At 41.3% G+C, this 13064-nt stretch overlaps 1 long non-coding RNA gene across 1 annotated transcript; it reads right to left on the minus strand.

Annotated features, from left to right (window-relative positions):
* Positions 1–11248: 11248 nt before the first annotated feature.
* Positions 11249–11771, minus strand: LOC143998221 (uncharacterized). Its single transcript, XR_013277790.1, has 2 exons — positions 11626–11771; positions 11249–11473 (listed from the first exon to the last, which is right to left on the minus strand). It is a non-coding gene; the product is annotated as an uncharacterized LOC143998221 (long non-coding RNA).
* Between the last annotated feature and the right edge of the window lie 1293 nt (positions 11772–13064).

Below are 13064 nucleotides of genomic sequence, written 5' to 3' on the forward strand. Positions count from 1 at the left end.
GAGTGTTTTTTTTCTCTATTTTTCAGGTCCTGCCGGCTTCATGATTGATGGTGGATTTACATCAAGGGACACTAATTTTTTTCTTTTTTAATAAAAGACTTGTCAAAATCTTTCATGTGTTTCTTACCTTTTGACACTTTTTTTGGTGAATAGGTAGGGGTACGATGTGCCCGATACCCATTCACATAGGGGAGGGCATAGATCTGGGGGCCCCCTTGTTAAAGGAGGCTTCTAGATTTTGATAAGGTCCCCACCCGCAGACTCCAACAACCACAGTCCAGGGTTGTTGGGAAGAGGCCCTTGTCCCCATCAACATGGGGGCAAGGTGCTTTTGGGTGGGGGGCTGCACAGCCTCCCTGCCCCAAGGCACCCACGCCTCCATGTTGAAGGCATGTGGCCTGGTATAGTTCACAGGGGGGGGGGGGGCTTGCTCGTCCCCTCCCTTTTCCTGACCCGCAGGGCTGCATGCTCAGATAAGGGTCTGGCATGGATTTTAAGGAGGACCATACGCAATATATTTTTCATTTTTTAATCTATTTTGCCAGGAGTCGGCAATTCATTACAGCCGCGATCAAGTTTTAATGAAATTTTTTCCTTTACAAATGTCACTATTGCTGCAGCAGGCTCTATATGTCATACAGATGCACCACTTTACAGGCAGACTAGAGGGACCCCCAGGCACGATATGTAAAGGAATTTTTCATTTTTATTGTTTTACTTTAACCACTTCCCACCCGGCCAATGTACATATACGGCCGGGTGGGAGCTCTCTATTTCTGAGAGGACGTTCAGGAACGTCCTTCAGAAGGAGGGGGATCACGCGCGCGTGCCCGTGCAGCGGTGCGATCCCGATGTGCTTGTGTCACCCGGACACGGCGCATCTGGGATCGGCAGGAGGGCTCTGTGATTGGCCCTCCTGATCACATGATGGCCCTGCCCAATCACAGCCGTCATGTGATGTAAACAAACAGCCGGTTCCTAGGCAATCGGCTCCTTCTCTCCTCACACAGAAGTCATCGCTGAGGAGAGGAGAGCAGATCGCTGCAGCCACTTGATGATCAGTGAGTATGAGCTGTTTTTTACAGCTTTTTACTCACTGATCACCAGCCTAGTGTAAACACACAACGCGCAATCCCTAAAAGTTGATATTAGGGTATACGCCCCCCACACGGGAGACTAAATAAAAAGAAATAGTGATTACAGTGCAATATCACCTATTACATATATAAAATGAACCTCATATGATGAGGACAAAATAAACAATACATACAGAATAGTGTCACTTATCACATATGTAGTGGATCCCAAAAATGTTATACCACACTCATACCTAAAATTTATACAAGAAAGTGCAAAATATATTGTGCATACACATTAGGCAAGTCATAAGCTGACCATATAAAATCTAAATGTGTCCTATTATTATAGTCCTTAGAATAGGTCCAGAAAGATGGGCTGTAGAGAAAACACCACGTGTCACATCTAATAACTTCGGCTTTCTGATTCATATTCCAAATCACAGAAAATGCTTAAGTGCACCACCACCAGAAGATAAGATCGGCTCCTTACCAGACGTCCTAATAAGGTATGCTTTAAGGGGTCAAGCCAGACCATATATGTGCCTTAATTCTCCAGCAAAACTCCACTCTCATCCAAGACCACAATTCGGAGGTATTCCAATGTAAAAAACGGATGGTCCACCATAAGAAGGGAAAGAAAGTGCTCCAAATAGTGTAAAACCATTTATTAAAATTGTCAAATAAAAGAAGAAATACACTTACAAGATTACTGTAAGAAAAGGCATATCACAATGGGAAGCGTCGGCCGAGCGCAATTCTCCACAGTTGTATCCTTATTCCAGCTTAAAACAGACATGCACTACATCCTGAAATGGACCAACAGAACACCTATGTCAAGGCCCTTTGACATTTTTGGGATTCACTACATATGTGATAAGTGACACTATTCTATATGTATTGTTTATTTTGTCCTCATCATATGAGGTTCATTTTATATATGTAATAGGTGATATTGCACTGTAATCACTATTTCTTTTTATTTAGTCTCCCGTGTGGGGGGCGTATACCCTAATATCAACTTTTAGGGATTGCGCAGTTCTTCTTCTTCTTTTTACTTACATGTGTATATAACTTTTGGTATATATCAGAACTGCAGCAGTATTGAGTTTCACACGTTTTTTATTATTCTGTAGCACAATTTTTTTCCTTTTTTCTTGTTAAACACACAACGCACCACACAGTATAAACACAATGTCCCCACATATGTCCCCAAAACACACATGTCCCCAAAACATACATGTCCCCAAACAATAAAAACACATGTCCCTAATAATAAAAACATGTCCCCCACATATGTCCCACTAAAATCACATGTCCCAATGATTATCTGCACACATATGTCCGTGATCACCTGCACACATATGTACATGATCATTTGCGTATATGTCCGTGATGACTAAACCAATTATTATACACTTAACCAAATTTTTTTACCAAAGACATGTAGCAGAATACATTTTGGCTTAAATTTATGACAAAATTAGATTTTATTGGATTTCTTTTAAAATAGAAAGAAGAAAATATTGTTTTTTTTCCAAATTTCTGCTCTTTTATCGCTTATATCACAAAAAATAAAGAACGGAGTTGTTAATAAATAACACCAAAATAAAGCTCTATTTGTGCAAACAAAATGATAACAATTTAATTTGCGTACAGCGTAGCATGACCGCGCAATTGTCATTGAAAGTGCGAGAGCGATGAAAGCTGAAAATTGGGCTGGGAAGGAAGGGGGTGAAATTGTAGTAGTTAAGAATCATTAAAAATCACTGTTCCTTTAAAAATTATTGTTTAAAAAAAACTTTTTTTTGCATTGATATATGTCCCCCAGGGCAGTACCCTAGTTCCCCATACACTGTTTATGGCAATAACTTGCATATAAGCCTTTAAAATTAGGATTTTTGATTTTTCATGTTCGTGTCCCATAGACTTTAATAGTTTTGCATGTTCGGTCGAACTTTTTCCCTGTTCGAGATGTTTTGGTGCGAACTGAACAGGGGGGTGTGCATCCCATCTGTTGGCCCCCTTCAATACTAGTTTGTCATTTTTTGTTCTATATATATATATATATGACTGCTGAACATCCCGGTTCTCTCAAGGAAGAGGAGACAGATCCATACTAAGTAGGAAAACCAATCTCTCTCCTCCCCGAGGCAGTCCCATCCCCCCTACAGTTAGAACAAACCTAGGGAACACAGTTAACGCCTTGATCGCCCTCTAGTGTTAAACCCTTCCCTGCCAGGGACATTTATACAGTAATCAATGGCTATTTTTAGCTCTGATTGCTGTATAAATGTCAATGATCCCAAAATAGTGTCAAAAGTGTCTGATCTGTCTGCCGCAATGTCGCAGTCCTGATAAAAACCGCAGATCGCCGCCCTTACTAGTAAAAAAATAAAATAAAAATTACATAAATCCATCCCCTATTTTATAGCCGCTATAACTTTTCTGCAAACCAATCAATTTACTCTTATTTCAATTTTTTTTACCAAAAATATTTAGAATACACATCGGCCTAAACTGCAGAAAAAAATTGTTAAAAAAAGAAAACTGGGATATTTATTATAGCAAAAACTAAAAAATATTGTGTTTTTTCCAAATTGTCGCTCACACACACAAACTAAGCCCTTGTACACACGGTATTTTGTCCTACGGATTTAGTCCGAAACTGTTGCATACACATGGTCGGACCAAGTTGTCGGAATTTGCGGTTGCCAAGAACGCGGTGACGTAAGCCGTGTACGGCAGGACTAGAAAATGGAAGTTCAGCACTACGTCCGGCACCCTTTGGGCTCTTTCTGCCGATCTCGTGTTAGTAGAAGTTTGGTGAGAGACGATTCGCGCTTTTCAAATTAGTGATTCAGATCGCTACTGCTCTTCGGTTTGTGCTTGTCTTTGTGTATCATTGTGGACTATATCTTGGTATAGTACGCTTTGAAAGGCATTTTTTATTGTCTGCTTGCTTCTGCTATTCAGGTCGTTCTTTCAGGCCTTGCTGTTTATCGGTGCTTTCTGTTGTCCGTTCTGACCAATCGACCGTTTTGAAACCATTTTTCGCCTACGTACTCGTCATAGAGTTTGTGCTGTGCAGGCGCTTCGTGTTGAGGTTCTTATTTTGACACAAGCCCGGTCCATGAACAGGGAGGGGAGGCGTTTGTGGACCAAGAATTGGTTGCGCCAGCGTGACCAGTTCTCACACATGCCTTTGCTCCTTGAGATCCGCGAGAATAATCCTGATGATTTCAGGAATTATCTCTGGATGACGGACCCCGTTTTTCACCGTCTGCTGGCTTTACTGACCCCTTATATCACCAGGCAGGATACCTGCATGCGGCAAGCCATCACTCCGGAGCAGAGGCTCATCGCCACGTTGCACTACTTGGCGACAGGGAGAAGCCTTCAGGACCTCAAGTTCTCTACAGGCATCTCCCCCCAGGCTCTGAGGATCATTATTCCAGAGACCTGTTCTGCCATCATTCAGGTCCTGCAGAAGGACTATATGAAGCTAAGTTTTCTCCTTAAACATCACATTCTATGTATTTCATGATTGCTAATGTATTGCATTTCTTTCCTCATTCCCTAATTACCATCATTGCAATATGCTTTAATTCATATGCTCTGCCCCTTTGTCCTCAGGCATATTTGCCTCACTAACTTCCCCACCATGCTCTTCTTGGCCCATCAAACTATAGTCTAGTCACTTACCAATGTCTTTTGTCAGCTCCATAGTATTGCTTTTCCCTAAACACCCCCTAAAATGTCTAAAAATTTGATATGTGTGCTTCAATTCATGCAGAGTGACCTTTTTTAAATTTTTAGGGTTGTGCCATCTCATTAGTAACCCCCCTCCCCCCAACTGCTAGCTCAGCTGATAGCAATCCTCTGTCTGATGACTTTACCAAACCCAATACACACTATACCTACCTTTTTGATGATTACATTTATGGATGAATTCACCTAAACATGTAGTGCAAGGGCCTGCCTCAATACTTTCAAATGCTATATTTTTTTAACCTATTAATTATCTTGATATGTAATAGCAGAATGTCAAAATGTGCTTCCATTTTGTTTTCTTTTTGGTATTATGACACTTCTTACCTGTCCGGTGGGCTGCCAATAGTGTAACTAAGGAGGGGCTTCCCAAAGTATCACACATTATTTAGGCATTCAGCTCTCAATCAAGTGGAGAGGGTTACCTGTCCTAAACATCCCCCCTCATTTTTTAGCAAGGGCCCATCAGATGGGGGGGTGATGACTCTCATAAGGGGACCTTGAACTTTAGGCTTTAAATACTCAGTTCCCAAAATGTTATACTAATTTTGTCAAAAAATGTTGGTGTCTAATCTGCTTGCAATGTTGATTTGTCAAATTACTAATTTTTGTTCTTGTTTCACTACACAGTGTCCTTCAACGCCACAGAAATGGCAGACTGTGGCCTCCTACTTTGCCAGTTTTTTTCAAGTTGTGCCTTTTTCACCAACAGTGCAAACCTAAGTTCAGAGCGAGATGAGGGGACAGTCTCTTCTTCAGATAATCTTATTATGTTGTGGGTCTGCTACACACACACCTTGTTTTTTGTAACTAATGTATGTAGTGCATTACTGACCAAAATCGTGCTCATTTTCTGCACCATGGCAGGAAAATGGCATGATTGTCCAAATTTACACCTCACTGTGGGTGTTTTTTACTAAAGGCACATCCACTATGCACTACAAGTGCACTGCAAAAGTACACCTGAAACTCCACTTGGAGTGCAAAGTGGAGTTGCCTTTAGTAAATCACACTCCTCGGCACAAACTAAAATTTTACTCCAAATACATTTTTGCCGCAATGAAAAAGGAAGCCACACATTGTTGATAATTAAACCTTTTAATACAAGCACATTCACATGTGCGTTAGAAAAGGTTTTTACAACTAACCAAGAAATTGTGTGTATCAAAAACAGAGTTTAATCAAAATTTTGTTTACTTGGTGTTTTTGTGTAAACAGGCATGTATCAAACCATAAAGTACAGAACACAGGAACTTACAAAGTTCAACTTTGAAAAGTGAAGACAATATCAGACATGAGTATGTGCAAACTGGGCTGATATTGCCTTCATCACATGGGGTGTGACCCCTGAAAAATCCAAATTTGGAAGATGCACACAGTGTGTCAACATGTGCTATCTCCCATCATGGGGGATCAATGTACATGCTTTGGGGCTGCAACCCCTTCATCTCAGACACTTTACACAAAACACGTACATTGATTCCCCATGATGGGAGACATGTTTACACACTCTGTGCATTTTCCAAATTTGTAATTTCGAGAAATACAAATGTTTTTGTTTAAACTATCAAAAATAAAACCCTATCTAGTTTTGTGTGTTTCACACTCTCCCCAAAACATCAATGATGTTCTTCATTTTATTTTTAACATTATTGATGTTTTGCTGTATATTTTCCAAATCACGATTGCACCCCATTATCTCCCCAATCAGGATCTGGGCACTTTCACTGGTAAAATGGGAATCTTCTTCCACATCACCTATAAAACAAAGCAAAAAAACACACCATGTAATAAAAATATGGTGACATACATTGATGAGCTTACCGGAAACTGTGTTCTCCAACACTCACCTGTTATGGTGACAATTTGCCCAAACTCCACGATCTCTCCTTCCTCCTCCTCCTCCTGCTCCTTTGTTTCTGCTTTTGGAAGTTGCCCTTCTTTGGGAGGGGTGTGGTCCCTGGTGTCCTCATACTTGCCGAGTCTTCTCTCCCCTATGAGAATGTAAACAAAGAATAATTAGCACACAGAGGGCAGAAATAGGAATCTGAAACATTGCTTGGAAGTGTTGTACAATTGTGTTTTTTGGCCGAGTTCCAAGGTGAGAACATTATTGGGGACACTTTGTTAAGCTGGAATACTTCCCTGCAGAACAATGTTTCTTACGAACGAATGAAACCATGAACTTGAAAGTGGCCATTTTAAAATGCACAACATGAAATCAAAGCACATGGAGCAGTATGCAAGCAAAAATAATCATATGAACACACGACAACTGCTTACTTTTTTTAAGAACACGTTTGATCCTTAGGTACTGCTCGTGCTCCCTCAGTTTCAGGTCTGACCAGCGTTTTCTCAGTTGATCCTTGGATCGTCGTACCCCAAAATTCTTATGAAGACTCTTCACAACTTTAGACATGATCTTGGCCTTTCTGATATTTGGGTTTGGGTAAGGGCCATACTTCCCATCATAGTCGGTCCTGTTCAATATGTCCACCATCTCCAACATCTCTCCAAAAGACATATTTGAGGCCTTAAATCTTCTCTTCCTGGATCGGGACGTTTCAGGCTCCGGGCTTTCCTCACCCTCCTCCTCGTTAGTGGAACTATTATTAGTGCGCACCTGCGTTCTCTCCGCCATGTGCTCTCCCCACTGTGCCGGAAGGGGCGGGGAATAGTCTAGAAAGAACGTAAGGGTTGGGCGGAGTTTCACGCATGCGCACTGTATATAAAACGCAACACGCGTGTATTGTCCGTATGATCTGGGAAGAGAGTGAGGCGAGGACGCGACGAACGTGCAAACGAAGGTAAAATTTTTAACTTGGTGCATTACTAGACTAGACTGCTTCTATATAGGCTGATGTTGGGACAAGATTAGGAGGGTTTTTAATGGCATTATTAGTATTTGAGGGTTTGTCTTGTGTTGTGTCTTGCAGACAATATGGATCCATTCAAAAACCCAAATGTTATGGGGCTATTCCTCGAACTCTACAAGGAGATGCCCTGCCTGTGGCAGTTCCACAACGAGTTTTATGACGACATAACAAAGAGGAACGCAGCGCTGGAGAAACTTCTTTCTTTGGTGCGGATCATGGTCCCCAAGGCAGACATGGCCTATCTGAATAGGAAAATTGGGACCATGAAGATTACATATCTCAGGGAGAGAAAGAAGCACCTGGAGTCCTTGAGAGCAGGAGATACAGATGCCGTTTATTACCCCAGGGTGGTTTACTTTGAGAGGCTGCATTTTCTGGTAGACCAGGGGGTACCCAGGCCACCACTCAGGCCACCACTCTCCAGTCTTCCTTCAAGGCATCCTAAACCCCCAGCTGAGGCTTCTGATGTCCAACCTGGGCCTTCCAGGCAGCAACATGTGGTGGGGCCCAGCTTGAGACAGGTATTGCATTGTTGAACATATTTCTTGTGTTACATTTAATGATGTTAACTAGATGTTCTTATTGATCAGTAAGTTGTGATTTATCAAAGTGGTTTACATATCAAGAGACAGTAGTGACCAAAAATGATTGAGATGGGAAAGAAAAATACTGGGCTCAGAATGATAGTCTGTTCTATTTGGTAACATTCAATTTGCAAAAGCCAGGAGCACAAAATGGTGTGATTGATGAGCAAAAAACTAATCTATGTCCCCTTTCATACACAGGAAGACCTCAGTCGGGGGGAGGCTGTGGCAAGTGGCAGCCAGGAGGTCGACCAACGCCCTCCTTCTCCTCCTCCTGCCCCAACTACAGAAGACCAGTCACAGCCTCGAAGGATGCCTTGAGGGAAGTGCCTAAGGAAGACGAGTGAGTGATGGCCTGGGTTCAGTCTGGTCTGCCAGAAGATGCAGCCTCTTGAAGATCCACATCCTGGGGACATAAATGGCATCTGAATTTCCTGTTCTCTAGGACTTCTGGACCAGACCTCTCTCCCTGAGATATGTACTCCTCAGGCCACCAATTTTTGATATTCTAATTTGTTCATGTCTGCTCTGGGGGCCAAAGGCTGCACCAAAGTAACAAGTTTCTCCAGCGCTGCGTTCCTCTTTTTATTTTATTGCGACCAAAATAAAGGTTTTTTTTGTTCGATGAAATACTTGTGTATGTGTTTTCCTTCCAAAAGTACAGTTTATTTGTGAGGAGTCAGGTACATTTCAAAAATACAAAGTGAAATGAATAACAAGGGGTACCAACACTAAACAACCTCCTGTAGATTAAAAACGAAAAACCAAAGATAAAAAATAAAATAATGTTGTTGTGGTAAGTTTACGCACAAAAAACAACCCAAAAAACTGAGAAATTAGCAAACTGTCTTTAAAGGAGATTTTTAGGAATTAAAAAAAAAAAAATAATCCAAAAAAGAATAAACAAAATCTAAAATTGTGTAGATGTGACGCAAAATAAAATTGTATTTCCGAAATGGTTAAAAAAGAGTAATGAAATACGTTCGGGAGAAGTGTGTGTGACTATGAGCATCAAAAGAAGTTCCTTCTTGCAGCATTGTAAAGAACAAGAGAATGCACTTCATGAAAGAATTTTTAACATTGCAGCGTTACGAATGTGCTATATCGCTTACGAGCAGTAGTTTTACCTGAACGAGCGCTTCCGTGGCGGAATTTGAATGTGAGCATGCGTGGCACTTTGTCCGTCGGAGTAGGCTACACATGATCGGAGTATGTCCGATTGGACCAGTTTGTCGGAAAATATTTCCAGCAAGTTGAAAAATTTGGTCCGGCGGATATTCCGACGGAAACAGTCCGATGCATACCACACACAGTCGGATTATCCGACAAAACGGTCCAATAGGACACATTCCGACGGATTCTCTGACCGTGTGTACAAGGGCTAACACACATCAGGTATCCAATAAAGAAAATATCCCTGGTAGATGAAAAATTAACAGCCAGTTCCAGGTACAGTTTGTCACCGTGTCCACACTCCTCCTGTCATGCCAGACCATTAAGCCCCCCTTGTTTTTGTTCATGCTCTCCTGGATCCAGCCTGGAGCCCTGACCACTGGAGCGTATCTACAGCTTGACACTGATGCCCTTTAACATACACTGGCATGTGAGTTACAATTTAATTTAATTTACTTTTTATCTGCATTGAATAAACAGGGTTGCACTAGGAGGCGGTGTGCTCTGTCTTTCCTTTTATGTTTTTGCAGTTGTCAGTTTCCCATTGGTATATGGAGCTGCACGGCGTGGTGCTCATTACACTGAGGTAACCCATTCCTTGTTGGATTTTAGATGTAAATATAGTTTTATTGTTTTACAGAAAGGCAAAAGTATAACAATAACAAGAGTAGGGATGTTTACCTGGTATAAAAGTTTTGAACCAATAATAGGGCTAAACCAGGCCCATGACAAGAATACTTGAGTTATTTTGAGGGAAATAAACTTTGTTAGATTTAAGAGACATTAAGACTAAAAGGATTTCATCCTTTAGTGGAACATTTTTGTGACTTTATTTGCTCCTTAAAGATCTCTTGGACATTAGCGCTAGTATAGAACTTTGGTTTTAGATATTAATTCAGTGAATGTCCAGGTAGTTAAAATCCCCCAATATTATCAGTCTCCTAGCCCTTGCAACCCTTTCTATCTGTGCAAGGAGCTGGTAGTCAAGCTTCTCATAAACATTGGGTAGCCTATAACAAACTCCAATAATAACCTTTTGTAGTACGCACAATGCTTTAGCCCCATCACACTCTCCATCAACTGAGTCCTCATTCACACTCGTTTTGAGATCACTTCTCACATAGATGCAGACACCACCACCCCTCAATTTTACCCTGTGTTTCTGAAAGAGAGCATAGCCAGGAATATTAATAGCCCAGTCAAGTGAAGAATGAAGCCAAGATTCCGTACCAATTGAGGCTGGTTTCACACCATTGCGAATTGAATGCAATATTTCCGCATCCAATTCACAATAGTAGGAGATTTTGTCTCTCTGGAGATGGTTCACATATCTCTGCAGCGGGTGCATTGCGTTTTTTTGCACAAAAATGCTGTGCATCTTTTGGTCCATTTCAGGTCTGAATTCAGCCCAAAATTCAGGACAGGTGAACCAGCACACACCGGACTCCTGCTGTGAGCCGCATATGGCTCATATGTGAACTGAGTCTAAATCACTGTTCTCTTCATGCACCAAAGCTTCCAACTTACCTGTTTTGCTTGGCAGGCTTCTGGCATTGGGGAACAAACACTTTAATTTATTGTCACATTTTGCACACATATTTTGCTTATTTTTTATTTTAGTACAAATAGTACCATTTGCAATGGTTGTTTGTAACATGGAAACAAAAAACGAAAGTATCCCCAGAGTGGGGTTTTTTAACAGCGTAAATTACCTGTGGAGGCTAGTTTATGTATATATGGAAATAAATACTGACATGTGGCAAAAAAATAATAATACAAATGTTTATTAGTAAAAAAGAGGATTGAACAGGTGACACAGTGGTCAGGGACTGAGCTCCACTAAGTGAATAAAAATATATGATATTACATGGATAAACAGAATACAATTATAATGCCTAGACCATAATACCACTGTAGATACAGTAAAAAATAGATAATGTGGACCCTTTACGCGTTTCGACCCTCTCGGGGGTCTTCGTCAGAAGGTTTTTATCTATTGTAAAAGAAGGAAGACAAACATAAATACATATCCATACATGGTGCACTGTACTGTACTAGAAATAATCTGCTGTAAGCAGAATATACACCAAACATTGTATGGTTACATAATTAACAGTCAATTGGTATACATTGCATAATAGATACCTATATCATTCACGTAGGAGATCCTCTTTGAAAGACAGAAATAAGCTCCGCCATTTCTCCCATATCCTTCACAGATGCGCCAAACTTGCATAGTTGAAGTTGGTCGCTATGCTCTACCGAAAAGGGAGAGCAAGGGAACGGAGTTCAAGGGATCAATGATACAATGTTTGGTGTATATTCTGCTTACAGCAGATTATTTCTAGTACAGTACAGTGCACCATGTATGGATATGTATTTATGTTTGTCTTCCTTCTTTTACAATAGATAAAAACCTTCTGACGAAGACCCCCGAGAGGGTCGAAACGCGTAAAGGGTCCACATTATCTATTTTTTACTGTATCTACAGTGGTATTATGGTCTAGGCATTATAATTGTATTCTGTTTATCCATGTAATATCATATATTTTTATTCACTTAGTGGAGCTCAGTCCCTGACCACTGTGTCACCTGTTCAATCCTCTTTTTTACTAATAAACATTTGTATTATTATTTTTTTGCCACATGTCAGTATTTATTTCCATATATACATAAACTAGCCTCCACAGGTAATTTACGCTGTTAAAAAACCCCACTCTGGGGATACTTTCGTTTTTTGTTTTCAACATACCAGGGGTGATCAGCGCCCTCTGACCCTGCATTGGGGTGTTACCGTCCATTTTTTCTAGTTTGTAACATGGAAACCTTCTTATGATCTGCCATAGCCCTCCCCCCATCTTTCCCCATTCCACTCACCAATAGGGACTGAGCCCTGTCTGACCTGTCTGCCCTATTACAATCAAATTCACCCTACATTATCCTAGTTGAAATACTCCTCCAGCCTGCCCATAAACCTCTCCACAGCAGACCACCTTCTATTTAGGTGCAAACCATCTTTAGCATATAAGTTGTACCCCAATGAAAAGTCAACCCAGTGTTCTAAAAACCCAAATCCCTCCTTCTTACACCAGGTCTTTAGCCATGTATTCAGTTCTATAATCTCCGCCTGTCCTGTGTTGTGCATGGCACATGGAATATTTCAGAGAATATCTCCTTAGAGGCCCTTCCCTTCAACTTGCAGCCTAGTTCTTTAAATTGATTCTTAAGGAGCATCCACCTTCCGTATTCTGTCATTGGTTTCAACATGGACCAAGACAGCTGGGTCATGCCCAGCCCCTCAGAGTAATTAATCAACCCTGTCCACCACATGCCAAAGCCTGGCACCAGAGAGACAGCAAACCATTTGGTTGAGAAGATCCTGACGACAAATTATTCTAAGTACAGTGTCCCCTGTTACTATCAACTGTGTAGACAACATACCCGCACTACCCTCACCAGCCGTACTAGATGGACTGCTCTCCCAGCTGTTAGGGGTAGCAGTGACATCTAGGGTTGCCATCTCTGAGCTTGCCACCCCCACATCTTCGACCAACTTGGCAAATCTGTTAGGGAGCTCAAACCCA

Source organism: Lithobates pipiens, unplaced genomic scaffold (assembly GCF_037356315.1).
Source record: "Lithobates pipiens isolate NorthernLeopardFrog02 unplaced genomic scaffold, aLitPip1_a1.2 Scaffold_19, whole genome shotgun sequence".
NCBI lineage: Eukaryota > Metazoa > Chordata > Amphibia > Anura > Ranidae > Lithobates > Lithobates pipiens.